This window comes from Rhopalosiphum maidis, chromosome 1 (assembly GCF_003676215.2).
Source record: "Rhopalosiphum maidis isolate BTI-1 chromosome 1, ASM367621v3, whole genome shotgun sequence".
NCBI lineage: Eukaryota > Metazoa > Arthropoda > Insecta > Hemiptera > Aphididae > Rhopalosiphum > Rhopalosiphum maidis.
Window position 1 is genome coordinate 9,916,815 of NC_040877.1, and position 22,588 is coordinate 9,939,402.

Below are 22,588 nucleotides of genomic sequence, written 5' to 3' on the forward strand. Positions count from 1 at the left end.
AACGGTACAAATAGCGTATACATTAGTTGTACTCAGATGCACTATATTTGTGTATTTTACACTTCATGTATTTATATTATCCCATAGTATTGTGTTGATTGTAGATACGAGTAAAATAAAAATATACCGTACACCCCTGAACACTATCGGAATAAAATCTCTAGAATTTGTTTAAAAAAAATTCAGAATATAGATTTTAGTGAGAACATTATTGTTAAGTGCAATACTTAACGTGTTTTATTTTGTTTTCCAGTCAACATTTTGTACACATTTATATATTATAATAATACTATAATGTTTGTTATAATACTTTATTTGTTTTTATTTTTTAAGAGACATGTGATTTTTGATGGTTAAAATCCCACCTATTCGTGCTCGAAAAAAATTTTTCATTATCCTTTATAGAAATATACAAATAATTCATATTCATCATTTTTTTATATTACAAAAAAATTAACATTCAAACTTTTTTATTCAACTTTTTATAAAAATGTGAAAACTTGCGACGTTATAAAATTAATGATACAATACGCTGAAAGGAAAGAAATAATTATTTTTATTTTTTACTTATTCAAAAATATTTCTGATGCCATGAAAAATACTGCTGATTGAATTTTTATATGCACGAGGTGTTACGAGCATTCATTTGTAAATTTCATCATAAATACATCGTGTGTCTATATATATTAAGTGTAGTGTAAATGCACACATGTTTCACTTTAAAAAATTTACGAAGCTCATCCATTCCCAGCGATATGATATTCTCGTGCAACTACTTTAAGATAACAAAGAAAATGAAGTTTAAAAAGATCTATCATACTTACGGTGAAATAGATAAGCTATAACAGGTAATCTATACAAAATAATGAAAGTCATAAATCATAAAATGAATCAACTTTTCTTCCAAAAAAAAAAAAAAAAGGATATTTATATTTATACATAAGTATTAAGTATTTGAGGCTGCCGAGTGCCGAGTTCATTGTTACAGCGAGATGAAAAAAGTTCTGATAGTAAATCCTAGCCAACACTATTAATTATAACTGTGTACACATTTTATACAAATATATTTAATGTGTACAAAACTTTTGATTACTCACACAATTTTTTTAAATGTTTTGTGTTCATTGACTAAAATTTTTTTTCAAGTCATATATTAGAGCGTAATATTTAGGGTTTAATAAAAAACAAAAATAAAAATAAAAACATTATTACTTATTTATTAACTAAGTTTCTTTTTCATTAAGTTATTTATGGAAGATATATCATCGAGCTTTTGAACCACTTTTAATTTCCCATTAAAAGTGGATTCAAAATCTCCAACTTGATATTACTTGTATATAAGTAAACATCATAAGTAAACACAAGCAACGCTTAAAAGGGATTGATAATAATAAAATTTTATTGTTTGTTCTTTTATTGTTAATTTATGATGATTATAAATAAATAAATAAAATAAAATGACAAATATGAAAATATAAAATCATTGAATGCGCCTATGCGTATCAAAATATATCATTTCTCATTAATAACATAAATCTCACGAAAATGTAAGTTGTTTCCTAATAGATTTAAATAATCATTTATGATGTATAAATTTATGTATTTACTAAATAAATGTTTTTACACAGATTGAAATGAAAAAAAATATGAAAATATTTTTTACAAATCGGTAATCTATATAATTGTAATAAACTTTTGTTATTACATCTAAAAAGGCAATACATTTTCAAAGTATGAAAAGGACAGAAAATTTTAACATAGATACGACGAATAATAACACTTAACTCAAGATGACGTCAACAAAGTGGTGTGACGACGTAATATTATGTTTTTTACGTGAAAAATATACATAAATAAACGTTTTAGTTTGTATTAGACATTGAATTTTCAATAAACATATCACGAATTTTTAAATAAATTATTAATGTATATCTTATAAAATTTATTACTCTCTTACAAAAATACAAAATTGCTGATTAATTCAAAATTTCCAAGAATCAAGAGACACGTGTGTCCTTATAAAAACTGTAAGCTTGCTCATATACTATATACCTAATAAAGTAATATAAAAATACCAATACGATATACACAAAGAGATTTCCTAAGAATTCAATACTGTCGGAACAAAATGTTTTTACAAAATTAAGTTGGGTTTCGGACTGCGACTACCCAAACAAAAATGCATATATGCTCCTGGGACGCTCGCGGCATACTTATATTGGTACCATCCGACCATCGTGGCAATATTGACGTTGTATTAAATTTTCAGTAAATCGGGTGAATGCGTATTATAGGTAATTTCAGATTCGACCTTACGAAGTCGTTTTAATGAAAACAGTTTGTTTTTCCAAGCAAACCAATAGTAAAAAATCAGTTATAGCAATAAAATATCTGTCCATTCATTATAATATTATAATAAATATATTACAATTGCATTATAAAAGATTTTTTCAAAAATGGCTGGGTATAGTTAAAAACAAATCCACACTGATAACACTAATAACATTTGCATCGTCATCTTGGGCGTTCGACCGAATCATATTATCATTTTTGTTGTGCAGATTTCCACGTAAAATCCTAATTGATAATAATGTACAATACGCATATTGCAATAATTGCAATATAACCTAAAGGACCAAGAACCATACATAATAATAATTGAGTTATGCACGTTATATTTTTCAAAGCTAATTAAAAATAAATTTTACGATATCAAACTCTGCCAATTTTAAGTGACGAACAACAAAATATATTGTAATCGCATACAAGCATCCACCGCATAATATGATGCACATCCGCCGACATAATAATAAATCGCCTCATATCGGTCCGGGACAATATTATATTTTATATGTATGCGTTTCCGGTGCACATAAGTATTATATTATACCTACGTGACGCATCGGCGGTGTATATTATAGACTACCGAGTGCAGACGATGAAATAACGTACATTTGGACGGGATAACGGCGAGAAAAATATTAAATTATACTCGCGTATAATATGTTATACATACCTATGTATATGCGTGTGTGCAGTGTGCGCAAAGTGCGTATATAGTGCATAATATATTGTTATATGTACCGTGTGCGTATTTAAGTAGAACGCGTACCGCCGACGTGATCGGAGACGTCAATAAGTCGTCGTACGTATAATAATAATAATAATAATAATAATAATATATACCTATGCGGTAATACGTTTGTACGCTCTCGAGCTTTTGTGATTGCAGTATAACACATATATATATATATCCACTGCTCGCATTATATACGCATAGTGTTGTGCCTATACATTACAATAATATTATCGTGAATACGTATATATGTCCCGCAAGAGTATAATAGACGCCGTAGGTAAAAATAAAAATATATAACCCGAGTGTGTGTGTACAGTGGATTTTACTGCAAGTTTTTCGGGTCGTTCAGATATTTACAATATTCGTTGCCTGAGCTGTTTAGCGCATATAGTAACGTAGTTTGTGAGGGGTGTTTTTTTTTTTTTTTGAACAACGCCAATCTTGATATTTAGATTTTGTTCCGTTGAAAATATTCAGTCTGCAACCAGTGAAAGAGGGTGTCGCCCCCTCTTTTGAGCTTTTGGATTATTATCATGTCGCATTAAGCAATGGATAATTGTTTTGGACAGAGCGATCAGCTCGTATACTACACAATCCCTATGCTGGAAATTACTTAACATAAAATATTAAAAACAATTTAGAAAAATATTATCTTTTGTGATAATGAATTTTGAACCCAACATTTACTGTACCCAGAACTAATTATTGTTTTAAACACCAGCTGTGGTCTGCAGTGTTGTTCAATATTATGGCAGCGGTTTTAATGTATAATATATATCACGCATAGGTGTTAACCATACATATAATCAGAGAATTTGGCGGTTACATTTTATTACTGTTATTTTTAGTAATTTTTTAGTATTTTATACTTTTTTTTTTAAATTTTTTAATTAACACAAAAATACTTATAATAATAGTATGTCGATACTCATAGTAAGTATATAAGCCTATGTTTACTCGATTAACTAACTAACTTTGATTATTGTTCTAAATATATTATTAAAAATCGCTTAGCTCTTTATTTTTATTTATATCACTATAAACTATGTCTTTACATTGGTATCTTAATACTTAAATATTTTAAATATTAAATACTTATTGTGATAACTATACCTAATTTATAATAGATGTGAAAAAATTGGTTTAAAATTCACCCTCCCCCTTCGGCCTTCCGCTTCAGAAGTCATTATTGATATGGTTATAATATATTTTATAACCCCATCTGAAAATAATATAACATATTTTTATTACGATAGTTATTCGTCGATTGTCCGGGGACAGAACTACCCCCAAAAAATGAAAATAAGATGTTTTATATTATTTTGATTACAGCGATTACGGTATTGAAATATATTAGATACCTAACCATGTTCAGCCTATATTGTAAAATTGTTGATTAGTTTTGGTCAACGAATCAAAGACGTATTGACAACGTAATAATAACGACAGACCTGCAAGATTTTTCTCCTTCTGTTGGATTCTTTAATGCAGTGTTTTGTTAACACGGAATACGTGATGTACATCCTACAGTTATAAATTATAACTTATAAGACTATAGAGTACTGTTTAGGATGTTGTGCACGCTAATTTTAATATCTAACTAACAAATAAACATTAAACAGTATTGGTTTTTATAAATTATTACAACAAGCCTGTTATTTTACTCTATCATTATTTTTAAACCTTCCTACGCACGGGACAATACAATTATGTAACGTAATATTGCATATTTATAAATAAGCATAATATTAAAATATTGGGAATGACAGTGAAACTCTTTTGTTTATAGTGATGAGGAATATTAAAAACAGATCGATATTTCATTTGTATGGTGTACAATTTTGTAATATACTTTATTAATTTAAATATTAAATTATCAAGCATTTCATGGGAAAAAATAATAAACTTAATACATTTTTTTACAACATTTGTTATTTTAGTAATATTTTTCCAAGTATTGAGTTCATGGCACAAATTGCAGTAATTAAATTAATACCTTCAAACAACAGTTAACTAATGATTTGTCACCATTATTTTATTGCATTTTAAATTAAATATTTAAATTTTATATAATATTATTATAGGTAGTAGATTTATATAGGAACAACGTTGTACCTGTTGTCACTTATAAGTTTCACTTTAATTTAGGAATTTATGATATATAATAACAATTCTTTGTTTTGAAACAAATACAATAGTACAATATATTATATTGTACCCAAAAATGTACATACTATAAAGAAATTTGATTAGTTATAGTATAAAAATAAAAAATATTAAAACGAATAATAATGAAATATATCGTATCATTATCATTTATAGTGTTACGTATATACAAAAAAAGCTGGTATAAAACGTTAAATTCTATAGATCAATAACAACGCCTGATTGCTTATTTTAATATTATGAAAATGTTTATAATGTTATTGGTATTTTAGAGCATAAAAAACCATCGCCTCTCACCTTAAAGAATTCCAATTCTCTATAATATTGGGGCACTTTTTTCAAATAACAAATGTTCGAATTTTGATGTTTCCTTATGTACGTGATTTTTCGACTGCACTTTTTAGGTTCGACATTAAATTATTTTTACTTCACTTGAAAAATAACATACAAAAGATTTATACATTTCAATTTGTGTGCAATGTAGCATGAAGTGATCGAACGAAGTTAATTTGAGTAAAACGCATATACCGTAACTCTATCGATTTTGTGTTAGTGTTCAAAATATAATTTTTAATTCACTTTATAACTAGTGTGTGGTTGCATATATATACGTATGTATTATTATTTAATTATTAACTGAACTGTCATCAGTGAAACTACTTAATCAAATATAATATACGCCTAATGACCAATGTGATAATAAGTAAATAGCATATTTTAGATATTTTGTATTGCATATAAAAATATGTTTTAAAAATTCAAAATGTGTTATTGTGCAAGTGTGTTTTCCCAAATATTGAAAGTGTAACTAATTATAATATATGCCCATAGTTAAAATATTACTTTTTAAAAATATACCGACATGAATAAATATTAATTAGTAATTATTTTTAAAGTTGTAAAGCAACCTTAATAATATAATGTTAAATTAATAAACAAAAACTCTTTTATAAGCAGAGATTAAGTAAATTTTATAGAGATATTTTAGTGAGATTTGCGATCTTGCGCTATCAACAATTTATCCAATAATTAAAAAAATAATGGATTTTAGATTGTTAATTAAGTACCACACATTGACAAATTGTTATTAAATCCAATTATACTAGTTCGATAGTAAGCGTTGTTATCGATTTTAATTTGTTTCACCTTTCATAAATTATATACAAATCTAAATTGGTTCTTATATATACCTCTATATAGCTTCATATATACCTATTTATCGTTAAGATTTAGTCATTTTGCATTTAAGCTTAATTTTAACGTGACAAAATTATTTATTTTAATAATATACTGGTATGACGGGTATTACAGGTTTAGGGCGTATCAAGGAATGTATTATGGCAAGAAAGACGCGGAAAAGTATTCTGAAAGTTACAAAAAGTAACCTTACTTATAGATATTTGATCTAGTCGGTAATTAAGTTCAAAAAATAAAACTTTTTAAAGCCATTTGCCATTTTTACAGTTGTTTCTCTTATCTAAATAGAAAGTACAGAAAATTCCCATAATATCCATTTTCATCGCAAAATCGATTTCTATACATTCTGTCTTAAAAACAGAGTACGTATAATACATAATATTATAGATACTAAAAATATATTGAAACAATTGAGAGCATATCATTTTAACATTATTAAATCATATTTTGACAACAGTTTATTTCGATTTTTGAATATTTTTAAAATTGGTTTTGTATCTGGTTTTAATATAATCAGATTTAAGTGTACGTGTATAAAGACCAACAAATGAATACAAGCTTTTTCTGAAAAATAAATGTTATTCCGACCATAATTTGGAAACCTCAATGAACGTGACCTCTCGTATCACGTTCAACCGAATGTTGAAAACATATATATTTTACTCGTCGACTCAGTTCGTGCACAAAAGCCACAATTTTGCATCAAACAGAACATCACCATACACTGGCATTATGTAATAGTGACATAGTATAATATTGGAGAGAAAATCTAAAACGCAATTCAAAAAGTTGGTCTTCATATATTTTTATACAGAGTGATTTATCAAGCGTATTCACTACCATTTATTGCTATAATGGTGTATTTCTTCAAATACTTATTTTTATAAATTTAAATAGTAGGTAAACTTGAAAACCATGTATTCTATTATTTAGATTCAAGGAACATTATGTTATGAAGAAGTGTTATTTTTATTAAATGAGATCTAACCTTCTTTACTGTTAAATGTAAAGTAAATTACTTTTTTTTTTAATAATTTTGATGCATCCACTATTTAAACTAAAATTCGAAATTGTATAGTTTTTGAGTTATTAAAATGTTTATAATTTTATATAAATATATTAAAGATATATCTAAACCTATATCCTCAGTACGCGGAATTGATCGAATATTAAAAAATGACTCATTCGATTTTCAATCTGATTACATCAACATTTTCATAAAATGTATTCACTTAACAATTTACAGGAAAAAATGGGGTTCTCACTTCAACGAAAAATTGTACCATTATTATAGGACACTTCTAGCTAAAATGATATAAAATCCTAAATATTTGAAAATCCTTAAGTATGCTTAAAATGTATAAATAAAAATCATAATCTAAATAAATGCATTATAAAGGAATAATCTCGATCGGCATGCTTAGTGTATCACCCTGTACATCCCACTGAGCTTTATTTCACCCTTTTATGTTTATTTTTTTTCCGTTCGGTTGTCGTTCGGTCGTATTGTTTTACGTTTGAACATTTTTTCGCGGTGAAGTGGAAAGTCAATTGGCGTACAACCCGCGTCGCGCGATCAACTGACGTTCAATAGTCGCAGCAGCACTACCACTGGATTGATCTGCATTCGATTGGGTGGATTATCCTGCTCCGATAATGTAAAATGTTATCACCCTACCCAGTATTTACAATGCATATATATAATTTTATTACTGTGTATATAACTAATATCAATATATACCATACGCGTTGATATATTACTCTTTGATTTGTGTGTCTTTGTATAGTATGTTAAATGATATATTATCGTGAACCAGCACACATTCCCTTCGGGACAAAAAAAAAAAAAATAACCACGTGACATTTTTCGAATCCGTGCATAGGTACCTATCATATGTTAGTGTCCAAAGGTCTTGCGCGTGTGCTCTGCTGCAGCGGGACGGCGGGCAGCTATTATTATGTTTAATATTAAACTTATAAATACTTTTTTTTTATCAGCAGTAGAGTTTCATAAAAAAAAAAAGGTAATGGTAACGCGGTCGTTAAAACGCGACCGACTGGATTAGGGAAAAAACACCGCCGCTGCTAGGGGGGTGGTGGACGGTGGCGGTGGTGGCGGTGGTTGCTGCGGGGGGAGTGAGCGGCGGATGGCGAGCGAGCGGATGATATGAGAGAGCGGGCGAACGAACGAGCGGGTAAGCTAATCTCTGTGGCCGAATTAATGGCACGTTATCGAACAACACAAACGGACCGCGTGCGCCGCCCGATCCGGACCGATTGTGCTGAAAACCGCTCGTGCCCGCGTCCCGCCCGACTTCGGGTGTCGTTTGTCAACCCCTTGACTAATGGCTATTGTATCAATTTAATATACGTGTATGTTATTACGCCGCTGCCTGCAGTACGTTATTAGCAGTCCGCACAATGCATATTTGTATACGAGGCGACACCGGGCCTGGGCTCCCAATAATACTGCGGGGGGTGTATTCGGACGGGGGTGGCTGTCGTTCATGTGTACGATATACGATATATTATTACGACGCAGGGCGGTTAAACGCACGCGAGACGCTTGTTTAGTCGGTGAAATTTCGTGATTTTTAATATATAATATTATTGTTATTTAAGGTAGGTAGGCTTTAATAGGTAGGTCATCGTATGTATACGGTGTACAATAGTATTCGGAACGTGAACTTTAAGATGAGGGTTGTTATTAAATAATAATAATAATAATCGTGATAATAAATCTAATGGTGCACATAAAACCATGTGTAGTAATATTATTTCAATATTTTATTCATTTTCTTGGAGTATTGAAAATAAACACATAACTTTATATAGGTAACAATCAGATCGTCGTAAAATTTTTTAAAAAAAAGCAGTAAATAAAAATAGTATTTTTTTGCAGTTTTTATGGGCAAAAAATGTGTTGTCGAATGTTTTTTTCGATTTCTTCTGTTCATATCATATTTGGCGTATGTTCCACATATATTATATTATAAGGAAAAAAAAACGATAAAGCAACTTTTAAACAAAATAGTTAATAATAATTACCCACTTGTTGGCAGTTAAGAGTTACTCGGGCAATCAGCATATATGCTGCGTAGGAGCAGAGTCAGCAACCACTGATGTAAAATGAGATAATACTGTATTATTATTACAATGCCGTTTTAAATTGAATGTAAATATGCGTATACGGATAATGAATACGATTGTGTCTTTTTTAGGGCTGCTCATTGTTTACTATATACATATAGACGCCGAATCACGAATTATATAATACATCGTATTATTATGTATAACTTTAAAAAAAGAAAAACCCACGTATTATGTTATAATTAAAGTCAATCGACTTTTCGCTGTTTATCTTTTTTATCGACATCAGTTATCGTGCTGTCTTATAGCGCCCCGATCGCGACAATGTTTTCCCAAACTGGGGGGGGGTCGAAACCTTTGCTTTGTGCCCGCGCGCCCGTGACCGATGAGTACAGCTGATAACGCGAACGGATTACGATTCGCAATAATAATCTACACCACATCGATCGGATATGAAAATACGAATATACGATGCGCCGTAACGGAGGTGCGTTTTTATTATTATTCTACGAACTGCGACCGTGACGCCTGCAGAATGTGCCCTAATCGCGCATTAACGACGGGCGACAAAACGCGAGACCGTGGCAAATCATAACCAATTTTTTTTCTATATGGAACAGACGCGTTTGCGATTTGTCGACGTTTAATTTTGAACATTTTTTTTTTTTTTTAATATTTTCATTCCGTTTTAATATATTATTATGTTATGCCGATAAAAAAATATTGCCCCGTTTAGTGTATTGTTGTCGTGTACACAACAATAATAATATGTCGGGTTGATATCATCGCGGCGCAGGACGACGGGTGGCCGAGGAGGGCGCACATTATTGTACACTGTAGTATAATATATTATGTTATACCACATCGCATAGCGGGGGGAGGGGGTGGTATTAAAAAAGAAGAAATAAAAAGGGGTGCGTTTTGATCTATTGTGATGGAAATTTAACTCGGCCGGCAGCTCTCTCGTCGCATTGTTCGGGCTCGGGCTTACGTTTAAAACGTGGTAATTAGATGTGACGGAAAACTAAAAAGTGAACAAACTTTGCGCGAACAAGTGGCGACGGATGTTTTGCGGTCGGTAAATCGCAATATATAATAATATGATTATTATTATTATTGTTATTATTATTATTATTATTATGAAAACGTGGAAAACATTTGTACGTCGCTTTGTTCTGTCTCTCTGCAGTAATGCATCCTCTCGGTGCAGCCTCCGACTCGACTCGGTGGTGCCCACAATGGCCCGATAGAGAAAATAATAATAATAATCCGCGTGTATTGCGTTATCTTTTTTTTTTTTTTTTATTCAATAAAAGATAAGTCTCGGCATCGTGGCCATTAGAAGTCCCATTTTTTTTTTGCATAGTAAAATGCAATAAAAGATTAAATAATAGTAATAACAGTAATAGTAATCAATAATCATAAATGTATAAAGTTTATAACTATATTATATCAACTTATCCAATTCTGATTGATGAAAGAAGGAGAAAATGGTTGAAAAAAGGAGTTTTGGTCCCATAGACTTTTGAATATTATACATCGTCGTCATTATATTAGCCTGCGAAAAGAACTCGTCGGAGGTTAAGTGTGAATCGGCGCATTGGCGGTATTTGAGCAGCGACCAGCGGCGGCTTCGGCGAAGACATGCATCGCGCACGCGCGCGTTTTGTTGTACATAATATTATTATAATAATAATACACACCACACAAAATCGCACTGGAGTACAAACGATAAGGATGAGGCTACGCTGATGTTAATCGCCAAAACGTTTTTCGAACGGTTTACATAACTGCATAAATTATTATTGTGGAAGTACAAAAAAAAAAAAAAACAACAAACAAACAAACGTCTTTACTGGACTGTGATAATGATAATATTATTATTATGTGGACAATGAAAGAGATAATACAAATACTCGGGATAAAATGCAAAAACTTTCACTGAAATATTCACATTCGCGGCAACACTGTGACTAAAAACAAACTCTGTATATAGTGGATCTTTTAAAATAATTGTTCTAATCCGTACGGCCTTTAATTTTTTTTTAAATATAATACCAAGTAAATAATTAATTGCTTGTGTCTGTGGTCACGGCTCAATTATTAAAATGTTCGAACAGAGAAGTACCTGATTAACGAGAAGCCCGATCATCGTAACGCTATTTTGTTTGATGATACAGTAACCAACAAGTTTTCAAGTGGTTATCAATTAGTGATTTAATTGGTTTTGGAGTTTCTAAAATGTATTAATTTTAAAATATTTAACACATTTTTATTTTTATAATACGGTAAATCATTTATAAAATCTACTGTTGCAGGTTCTTCGAGACATAGTAAGAAAGAACATAAATAAATGTAAATATCTAAGTTAGATAAATAATAAAAATTATATGAATTATAATAACAAATAACAAGGTATTAAATATGCGAGCCAAAGAGTATTTATGATGTATTTCGATAAATTTTGTTTTTGAATAAATTAAGTTTCGAGAAGAAAATATCGAATTCTGTCGGTAATTTGTTGATCTCATTTTAGATTCCGTTTACAATAAATTCTTATATTCTACACGATTTAGTATGAAAGATGTATGCCTAGGGATGTCGAAGTATTTTGTATCTTATTAGAATACGAATCTCGAATTCTTAAATAATATTAGGGTTATCGTTGCATCATCGATTATCGAGTTTATATTAAAATATAAGGTCATTATAATAGCCTATAGAGGACATAGGTAGTGGTTTTTCTGTTATTTTCCAGTAATGTTGTACATTGGTATTATTTTTAATATTTTAATGATTTCAGTTTCACGAATTCTCAGAAATAGTTGTGTACACTTTCTTTGGATTTTGATATGTCAAAAGATATAAATACAAATTAACTATATTATATTAAATTATTTAAGATCTTACTACCTACTCTGTATTCTATAATATTAGATATAATTACAGGCATATTGCAATGTTAATAATATTTTATCATAATTTTTAAATATATAAACCGATATAAAAAGTTTATCATCCTGAATACATTTAATATTATTATTATATTTCAAGTTAAATGATTTAGTAGAAATTAAATTAAATTAAAATAATTATAACTTTTTTTGTTAGTGGATGGTTGCGAGTTACTCTATAGAATTTATATTATATTTATAGTAAAACGTGACGTGATCGCAGTAATATAAGTGTCAACATGAAATCCACGAGTAATTATATTAACCAGCTATAACGCAAGAGGTATAAAAAAAGGTCCACTGCAATTTATTCAATCAATATTTATTGTTATTAAAATGTGAATAAAAAAAAAAATTACCAATACAGACAGTATACGAGTACTTACACTTATTTGTAATTAAATTTTAAATTGTGGAAAAGGGTTGGAATTAATTAATAGTAATAAATGCACTTAAAAGTTTCACGAGGAAATATCTATCAAAAAAGAATAATTTATACTGTAAACTGTAAAGAGTACAATTAAATGATTACAGGTTTTTAAAAACTTACGAATAATTATTCTAGTACAAATTATTGAAATTAATCCCAAAATAATAAAAAAGGGAATCGATTATTTTATCTTTAAAAATCTTTAAATTAAAGCAGGCACAATACAAAATGTGTACATTTACATATTTTTTATTCATATTCCTGTAAGATCATTCAAATTCCTCCCCGCATAGCTATTTTAAACAAATTAATAATTGAGTAGGTACTTTACTTCGTTATAAATTGTAATACGCTGTTGTTTAATAATATTTTAGAAGTTTGACAAACATATATTTGTTATAAATCCAAAACCGTGTTGTATAAATTATAATTTATTTTCCTCTTGCACTACATATATTGTATTATTGTATTAAAGTGATCGCGTTAAACGTTAAACTGCATTAAAACAAGCCCGAGCGTTGCTGAAATGAAATGAATCAGCGAATTCATCAGTTGGGAATTGATTTAATAACGGATGGGTTTTACTAATTTAAAATTTCAAACATCGAAATGTGTGTATTTTATTAATACAGTTACTACATGCACGAGCATTGCTTGCCGTCGATCGGAAAATAAATGACTGCGTATTTTAGAATTATAATATTATTTCACTTGGTTATTTTTTTACTGCCCAAGACTCTGGAAGCGTTGCAAAAACGTTAAAATACGGCTTTCATTTGATTTCTCAAAACGTTTTATCGAGACGGCATCATGAATTACGTTGAAAACGAACCATCTGGGGACCTCTATTAGAACTTTTCGAATAACGAACTTTAGCATAAATGATTTTATTAATCAAAATTAGCGACTGTATACTTCATCAACTAATGAAAAATTAACAGTAAAGACGTAGAGCTAGTAATGTTTCTCTTGGGCATATTTAAATAGAAAACATAATATTATATATTATGCAAATTGCGTAGGTACCTGCATTTATGAGTATGTGCATACTATATTAGTTACTGTATGTCAGACGTTAGTATTATACACAAATGTAAGTTTGTAATGAAAATCAACAATTTTTTTTGCAATTTATTAAAATATTAGTAAGAAAAAATATGAAATAATATTATTTAGATACTGTCATAGTAAATGTTTCGAATTAATCATGGCCAATTCATAGAAATGGCAATCAAAAATCACAAAAATAAATACCATGAATATGAAATTAAAATTGTAAACAACTAGAAATATACGAATTGTAATATTTTAATGTCTTTTTACTGTGAAAAAAAAACCAATCGGTAAATGTATTTTTTTTTTTTATCTTTGTGTTACACGGTTTTACCTACCCTACAGATTATTGACATCTGCCATCCTCTCGAAAACCCAACGTTTTTTCGACGTAGTAAATTATAAAAATAAAATATTTGAACAACCTTTGTGAAAAAAATAAATATCAATTATACAGTCCGTCGCTGCATTAGCTAAAAAATTCCCCATGGCCAAATATTTTTTCAATTATATTTCGTTGTATTAATAAGGTACCTACATCAAGTTTTTTTGTTTTTAATCAGAATTCATTATTATTATTTTTGGAAAACACTCGTAAATTAATTAAACACAATTTAAATCATTTTAAGGGTTTGAATTTCAAATAAAAATTATAAAAACTATAATTTATTATTTTAACTGGTGACGATATCAAATTTCAATTCGTATTAAATTCATATTAGCTGAAGAGAGTATACACTTTACAATATATGGATAAAATATGGATATCATCCTAAAAAGTGTTTACGTTTTTTTCTATCGTATTTAGCTAAACTCTAGAAATTATAATAATTTTATTCGTTACAATATTTGTATACTCTATTATTATTTTATTCAGAAACTATTGTACCATTTCTTGCGTTGTTAATTTTAAGAGAAACATGTTGTTTTATTTTTATTATGTATATTTTACATAGTAATATTTATTGATGATTTTTATTGTAACCTTTGAAAAAATATTAATTATAAGTAGGTATTATTGGAACAAATTCTTTGAAACGTCAACAAGTAGGTCATGTAGCAAATATTTTGAAATTTATTTAATAAATATCAGTAATGATAAATTAATATCATAATTTTTAATATTTGTGGTTAACTGTAAAAAATATTAATTTTTATAATTAAAAGTAAGAATATTTATTAAATTAGTATTGAAAACCTAATTATAAAAAAAGAAATAATTTATTGTCATCATTATCAAACAATCTTACTAAAGTGTATAGTGTATACACTTTTATTAGTATTATTTACCAAATTATATTTTATCATTATACAATATTAATTTGTAACATGTTTTTTTTTTCTGTTGAGACTAAACAAATAGGTATATACAATTAAAATGTATTCAAAAAAATTAAATTCTCATCGATTCAGAGTGAAGTTAGTGAGAAAACTATTGCAGAATAATCAATAATCTTATAATACATTTTCTTATTATTTCTTTTTTTGTAAAAAGTACGAAGTACAGTATTTGATCTCAAAGTATCATAGTTTAAATAAATAAAAATATATTATAAAAGATACTTAAGTTTTAGTAATCTTCATTTATAGCTAAAATTATAATTTTACACAGAAAATCTATATTATTTTAAATATATTTACTTGATATACAATGATTTATGTTGTTAGCTTCAAACTTAAAAACATCCATTACAGTAACTTACTACTTACCTAATATTTCCATTCATATTATTTTTAATGATATTTTATTTTTATAAATGTTAACGAAACAGCCCAACATACCTCCAACATAATTTATTAAATAATTAAATTAATACGAAATGATTTATGATATTTTCTAGACATAGTATGAAAAATTACGCCTCTAAAAAATAACCCAATTAAGTAATGAAAACAAGAATAATAACTAGAATAATGTATGACATTTTTACATTGAAATAAAAATATTAATATCTGTTTATAATATAAATATTTTAATTGGCAAAACAATAATAAACTAGTTAATTACTTAGTTAATAACGGTTAAAGTTAGATTTTTTTATTACATACTTTAACTAATCACTATTATACACAAATTAAATATTAATATTCTACGAAATAAACTCAAATTATGTTAACTCGATTAAGTCGTTGCTATATTCAATAAAATATGTAATATGGTTATGTTTCCATGGAGTATTTAATTAATAATAACTAGTGTACATTTAATCGTTTGTTTACATTTTTTTCAGCTGTCACATATATATATATGAAGTGTGATAACACTATAAAATGTAAAATAATTTGTACTCTTATTTTTCATTTAATGACAATTTTTAAATGAGTATCGTTGTAATGCATTCGAATCAAATTCTTTCGGAAAAAACAATATGATATACTCGCACAAATATTATGCCATTATTTTTAATTATAAGTTATGGATTACAACGGACGGATAAATCACAAAAGAAAGTTTTTTATCGTCGTAAAAATCATTCATACCTTTGTGCTTTAGAGAATCGATATATTGTGAATTACGATATTGGCGAGCGGAATAAAGCTTACGAGAAAAAATGTTGATACAACCTTGACACACGAGATTTGTTAGTTATGTGTTATTACCTACTGGGATATTATTTCCATGTCTATAGAATAAGTCCATATAAACAAATAAACAATCAATAGGGTGACATTTCGAGTCACTATAAGATTATTATTTTATAAACTATTACTTAATAATTTAAATCGATATTTTTAAGTACTAATTATGTGCTATAAATTCCGTTGTTTTTTTTTTTCCGGAATCTGTCAATAAACATTTACCTGTATTCAATTTTTATTCGGTCTACACGATATTTACAAGCTTTGCAGCACTCCCTTTTGTCTTATAATAGTGATTATTCTGTAGTTTAAATTTTAAATTTACAAAAAAAAAATAAAAATACACATATCATTGTAAAACAAATATGCACTATTGCGCTGGCTGAGACTCCTCATTATGACAATCTAAGTATACGGCAAACGGCAATGTGAGCAAAAAATAAAATAACGTAAGCGTACAAACATACGGTGAAGTGTACACTTAGATAATATTATAATTAGGGCCCAGATGTTGATGACATTTGTTAATATGTGACTTTTTTCTTGCAAAATCGTGCACGTACCTATATTCCTTTTTTCTAAAAATATATAATTTCTAAATTTTTGAATTCGTAAGCGCTTATTTTTTATATTTTTATTTTATGCAAAACCGAAACGTGAGAAAAATCGATATTTAATTTATCATGTAACATACACACAAAGCATGACTAAACCAGATGAAACGTAAAAGTTTACATTCAATTTTGATAAACCAACGTTAGTTTGAAAAATAATATTTCAACAACACTCGGGCACGTAATTGTTTAATTAAATCAGGCTGTATCGTGTACGCACCATGCATGATAATATTCAGTAGATATTTTTAAACATTCGTATTATTATTTATTAATACCTAAAACGTATTAAATTTTAATAACCTAAAAAACGTTATATTTCACTGACATTTTTTTTAAAATTTGAAACGTATTATATATAGGTATAATGCATGCGAATAAATAATTATTTTATATTATAATAATTATTATTTACTATCTTATTTTTGTTGATATTATCAACTTTAGAGCGTCCGAGTAATTTTAATAATGATAATCATATTTTGGTCGTAGAGCGCGCCGGATCGATGACCACTTGTAACGCGCTGCACGACTGCTCTTACCGGTCAGCGGATGGAAGCGCCGTTCGCCTGGTAGGCGGCAAATACGTTCGGGACGCTTTTGCTCGCCTTTCGTGCGGCCTAGCTATTACAATCGGTCCTAGTTTTCGACGACGTTTGACTCGACGACACCACTACGGAAACTTTATAGGCTTGCACCGCGCACAACAAACACACACTGCGCACGTGACCGGCAGGAATATAATATTATACAATACTATACTACAACGATTTGTTATGTTTACGCGATAGTAAAAAGTGAGTGAGAGAGAGAGAGAAAAAAAACGGCGACACCCGAAGAATTAATAATCCGCGACGATAGAATTGGAAATCCGACCTGAACGCGGTCGCGGTATCGGCTTATGCGCTCCGCGCGTTTATCACGATATAATATTATATTATGCTATGTACTATATATTGTATGGGGTACGTCGTAGGACGCGGCGAAAACGGCGACGGAGACACGACTGTGCTGCGACGAAACGAGACGAGACGGAACCCGACGGACGCCCGCGATCGACTGGCACACCGGAGACCACGCGCACCGCGTAAGCGCCGCAGCATCAAATTCGCCCTTTCGGTGGTCCCCGCCACCGCCCCATCCACCTACTACTACTTCACTACATACACACCATCACCTCCCCTGTATAACTCCGCGGCGACCGCCGCCGCCGCCGCCGCCGCCACCGGTCCCCGTCCATCGTTATACGACCGCCGCGGCGGTGGCTAAATCGAAAATCGCCCGAAACTTATGTCCACGGCGGTGCGTAAGGCGTAAATTATATACGTTTACCTATGTATTACGCGCGTGCCGTTCGGTCACGTGCTCGCACGTTTATGTGTACCCAGTCACTTGAGCGTGGATCGGGGTTTTTTTTCGCCCGTCTCAAACCCCCCCCCCTCACCCTCCATCCCTTCCACGCCGCCGGGGAGGATAGGTTTTTCGTTTTACGTTTTCGTCGGGGGGGGAGGGGGTGGGAGGGGGAGGAGAGCCGTTCGATTATTAAAATATATTAGCCCCGAACGGGTATATATGATACTATATACATTTTGCAGTTGAAACGGACCCGAGTATCGCGTATTTGCAGGGCAAACGGTTTTGTCGTAAATTATTAATGTTTTTATATATGTGCGTGTTGCTCGCGTTGTGCCGAAAAGTGCTATTCGTCGTATTCTTTTTGTTTGCACGCGATTATTTTGAATTATTCATAGTGACGCGCTGAGAGGAGATACGATGTAATTAACGGTATTGGGAGATGAAATATCCAGGATTAGATTAACCTATATATCAATAGGATAAAATATATCTTAAACGGCCAGTTTACTTGGAAAACATAGGTATACTTATTAATATTATCAGCAATAAAACTCTTCGTTTTTAAATCAAATTTTATAAACACGATGAATTCCTTAATTCTTGCAAAGTACATAATTATAACAATAATAATAATAATAATAATAATAGATGTTATCTACTATCAACAGAATAATAGTTATATAAAAAAAAAAAAATTGTATGTATATTTTTAAAATATTTTGCTTTTAATATTTTTTCGAATTTTCTCTTACACATTATCAACAATCACACTCAAGTAATTATATTGTGATAAAAAAATATATCAAAAATATTATTATTCTTATTTTTTTTTTTTTTTAACAAGCTATTTTTAATTTTTTTAATTAGGATATTTTCCATATTTGTTATTTATTTGAATCCTAGATATTTTATCTATTGGATTTTATGAATTTGATATTTTGGATTTCAGTTAAAATATTTTGAGTTTTGGCCTAGATTCGTAATTAACCTAAAATTATATACAGTATACATACATTAATGATAAACTCGTGTAACATATTATGAATGTTTGTAAATGAAAGGGATCTATGTATATATTTAACATATTAGGAGAAAAAAATATTTAACAAATTTAAAATCGCTTTTAATAATAATTTATTGTAACAGACTCTCAAATAATAAAAATATACTAATTTTAATATAGTATGATGTTATTATTGTTAAGCATTATAATATACAACACTGATAGCTTTTGGTTAATTATAAAAAAAAAAAAAAAAAATGTAAAATGCTTTTAAAAAAATAAATTACGATGATGGTTCTTTAAACACAAATTAATTAAGAGCAAAACAGTTTTATGTTTCTCCTTAAAAAAATATTTTAAAAAAATGTGCACAGGTCCCAAACATCCGTTTAACTATACGTCATGTATGATCACCATTATTTTCTTATAGCGTCAACTCACATAATATTTGTGTACACATAGTTAAAATATACAAACCGTTTAAACGTTGCCGGTGCACTGCGGCACACCTGTGACGCCTAAACGGAAAACCGGTGAAATTGTTTACCCAGCGAAATCAAGTATAGCAACGAAACACAGCATTATTATCTTATCTATCGATTGTTATTGCCCAACCGAATTGTACTACAGTTATTATATCTATTATAGACATATGATATTGACTACGGTATACCGAAACGGGTTGTTTATGGTTCGTGTAATTCTCGTCCGAAGTACCTGAGCGGTGTACGGCCATTAAAACATTTCGATTGGGATCAGACGATCATCGTTTGGTCTATACTGGCTGTAACCCACCAGCCATATTATATTAGAACACGAATGCCATTAAATAGTGTGCAACGGAGCAGCCGAATAAATCGTTCAATAAATTGTTTAATAAAATCCACAATAACAGTGTACGGGCAACGAAAGTCACGATGGACAGGCGCGCGCGGTGGACGTATATTATATTGCACCTTGTTGGAAAGCATTCGAAAGCTTAGAATCTGAAAATCCGAATCCCAATGTAATATTTTATTCACAGTTGTTGTAGTAAATTAATTTCATTTTTATTCACTAACATTTTTTATACGCATAAAGTTCATTTTTTGACCACAATTAAATGTGGTGGTAAACCACAAATGTCTCAACTTGTTTGTATAAATAATTAAAATATGTTCCTCTTTCGTAATATTAAATTTGAAATATTGTTGTTGTTTTATGTATTTTTTTTGTTACTTGAAAGTTTTTAATGGAAAAAAGTTTAAAATGTCTTTTTTTCCAAAAAAAAAAAAAAATGCCTAGGTACATACATGATTAAAAATATGACTTATAACAATATAATATTTACATAAATAATGAAATATGTATAAACATAGTTTATTGATATTAAAATCGTAAGTATTGATAAATTGTGTAAACGTTTTATACACTTTGAGGAATCTCAATATGGTGATGTCCGCTCTAAAAAATTATGATGATATCACCAATTAATTTTGCTAAAAATAAATATACTTTGTATTTAATATTTACTAATTTAAAAAATTAAATACCTTCTTATTTTAGATTACATCTTAGATTGCATACATTTTTATAAAAATTATGTTTGTAAAAATTGAACTAACAAATTTTTAGGTACATATAATATACAATTATATTATATAAAACCATTTTATATAAATTATACTTTTTAAACATTTTATATTGTATATAGTTGAATATTTTTTCAAAATAATACAATTTAATACACGACCCTTTTAAGTATTTTTTTTTTCTAATAAGTTCATTCTATAAATTAATTTCTATAAATGTTTGTATGTTCATGTCATCTACTCAGTTTATAAAAAATATAGTTAAAGGAATACTTAAAAAGGATTTGTGCTCAGTGCCTGAGCTTTAACATTTAGATAAAGGTCAATAAAAAAACTATTTTCATTGTTATTCAAAAATATAACATTTTTAATTTAATAATAATGTTATCCAAGATGAATACTTATATTACTTATATTATGTATAATATGTTTGTTATGAATCATACTGAAAATAAGCAGTATTAAATTAGTAATTTCATTCGTAAATTTAAACTTTTTTCTCATAATTTTAAAGTAAATAACGAAATTACTTAGTTAATACAGTTTTGAAATTTAATTTATACTTGAATAGTTTGTTAAAACACTATACTCATATTATATGTACATAACTCATTTTATAATGCCATTTTTTTATTTCGATTTTGCTTGTGATGTTTAGTGGGTTTAGTAAAATAATTAACCAAACATATTATAATATAAAGGCAAGTAACCAAAACAAAAAATGATAATACCAAAAAATATTTCGTAACATACGTTTCAAATAAAGTGTTGACTTACGCTGAATACAAAAAACCGTCCAGATTTTATAGGTTGTAAGTCAATACCACCATTTCATTGTATTGGATAACTGTATACATGCAAATATAATATGTGGCGAATTCATTTTTATGAGATATCGTATATTCTTCAATTCTCGGCAAATTGTTTTATTTCGATTTAAAGTAATAAAAATATTATGCATTTACAAAATTATGAACGTATGTCAAAAATGTGTTGTAACTTAAAAAAGTTCAAAGTCATAGTTAAAAATAGTGATATGTTTTTATTAAGTTCATACTTATTGTTTAAGCATAAAACACTGACGTTCAAATAGTTCATGAATATTGAATAAAAGCAATAAATAAATATTATAATAGAGATAAATATTTTGAAGAAATGATTTTATTTTATCGCACAATGGTTTTCTATTATAATACTTATTATTATGATTCTAAACGTGTATAGCTTATTATATTTACATATTTTCGATTTGTCTTTGCCCTATTTATTTCACATCATTTTTAATATAATGTATCTTTGACGTCTAAAAGTCAGTTTACAAGACAAGGTAAATTACCATAGAATTTTGATTCAAACGCGCACACCACACGTCTTATACTTTTCTTTTGATTTCTTGTTTCAAGTTTTCTGTTCGACATTATTGTGATTATAAAACAATTAAATTCTGTAGATAAGTTAAAGTTTTTTTTTTAAATTTAATCCATATAGATGAATA

The 22,588-nt window shown here is 28.9% G+C and overlaps 1 protein-coding gene across 2 annotated transcripts in view; it reads right to left on the bottom strand.

The window, feature by feature from the left end:
* Positions 1-18,209, bottom strand: part of LOC113547789 (discoidin domain-containing receptor 2-like) — a 211,092-nt gene extending 192,883 nt beyond the window's left edge. For both annotated transcript variants that reach the window (XM_026948289.1, XM_026948288.1), the window contains exon 1: positions 17,706-18,209. The gene's annotated coding sequence lies outside the window, so the exon portion shown is untranslated. The remainder of the gene's footprint in view (positions 1-17,705) is intronic.
* Between the last annotated feature and the right edge of the window lie 4,379 nt (positions 18,210-22,588).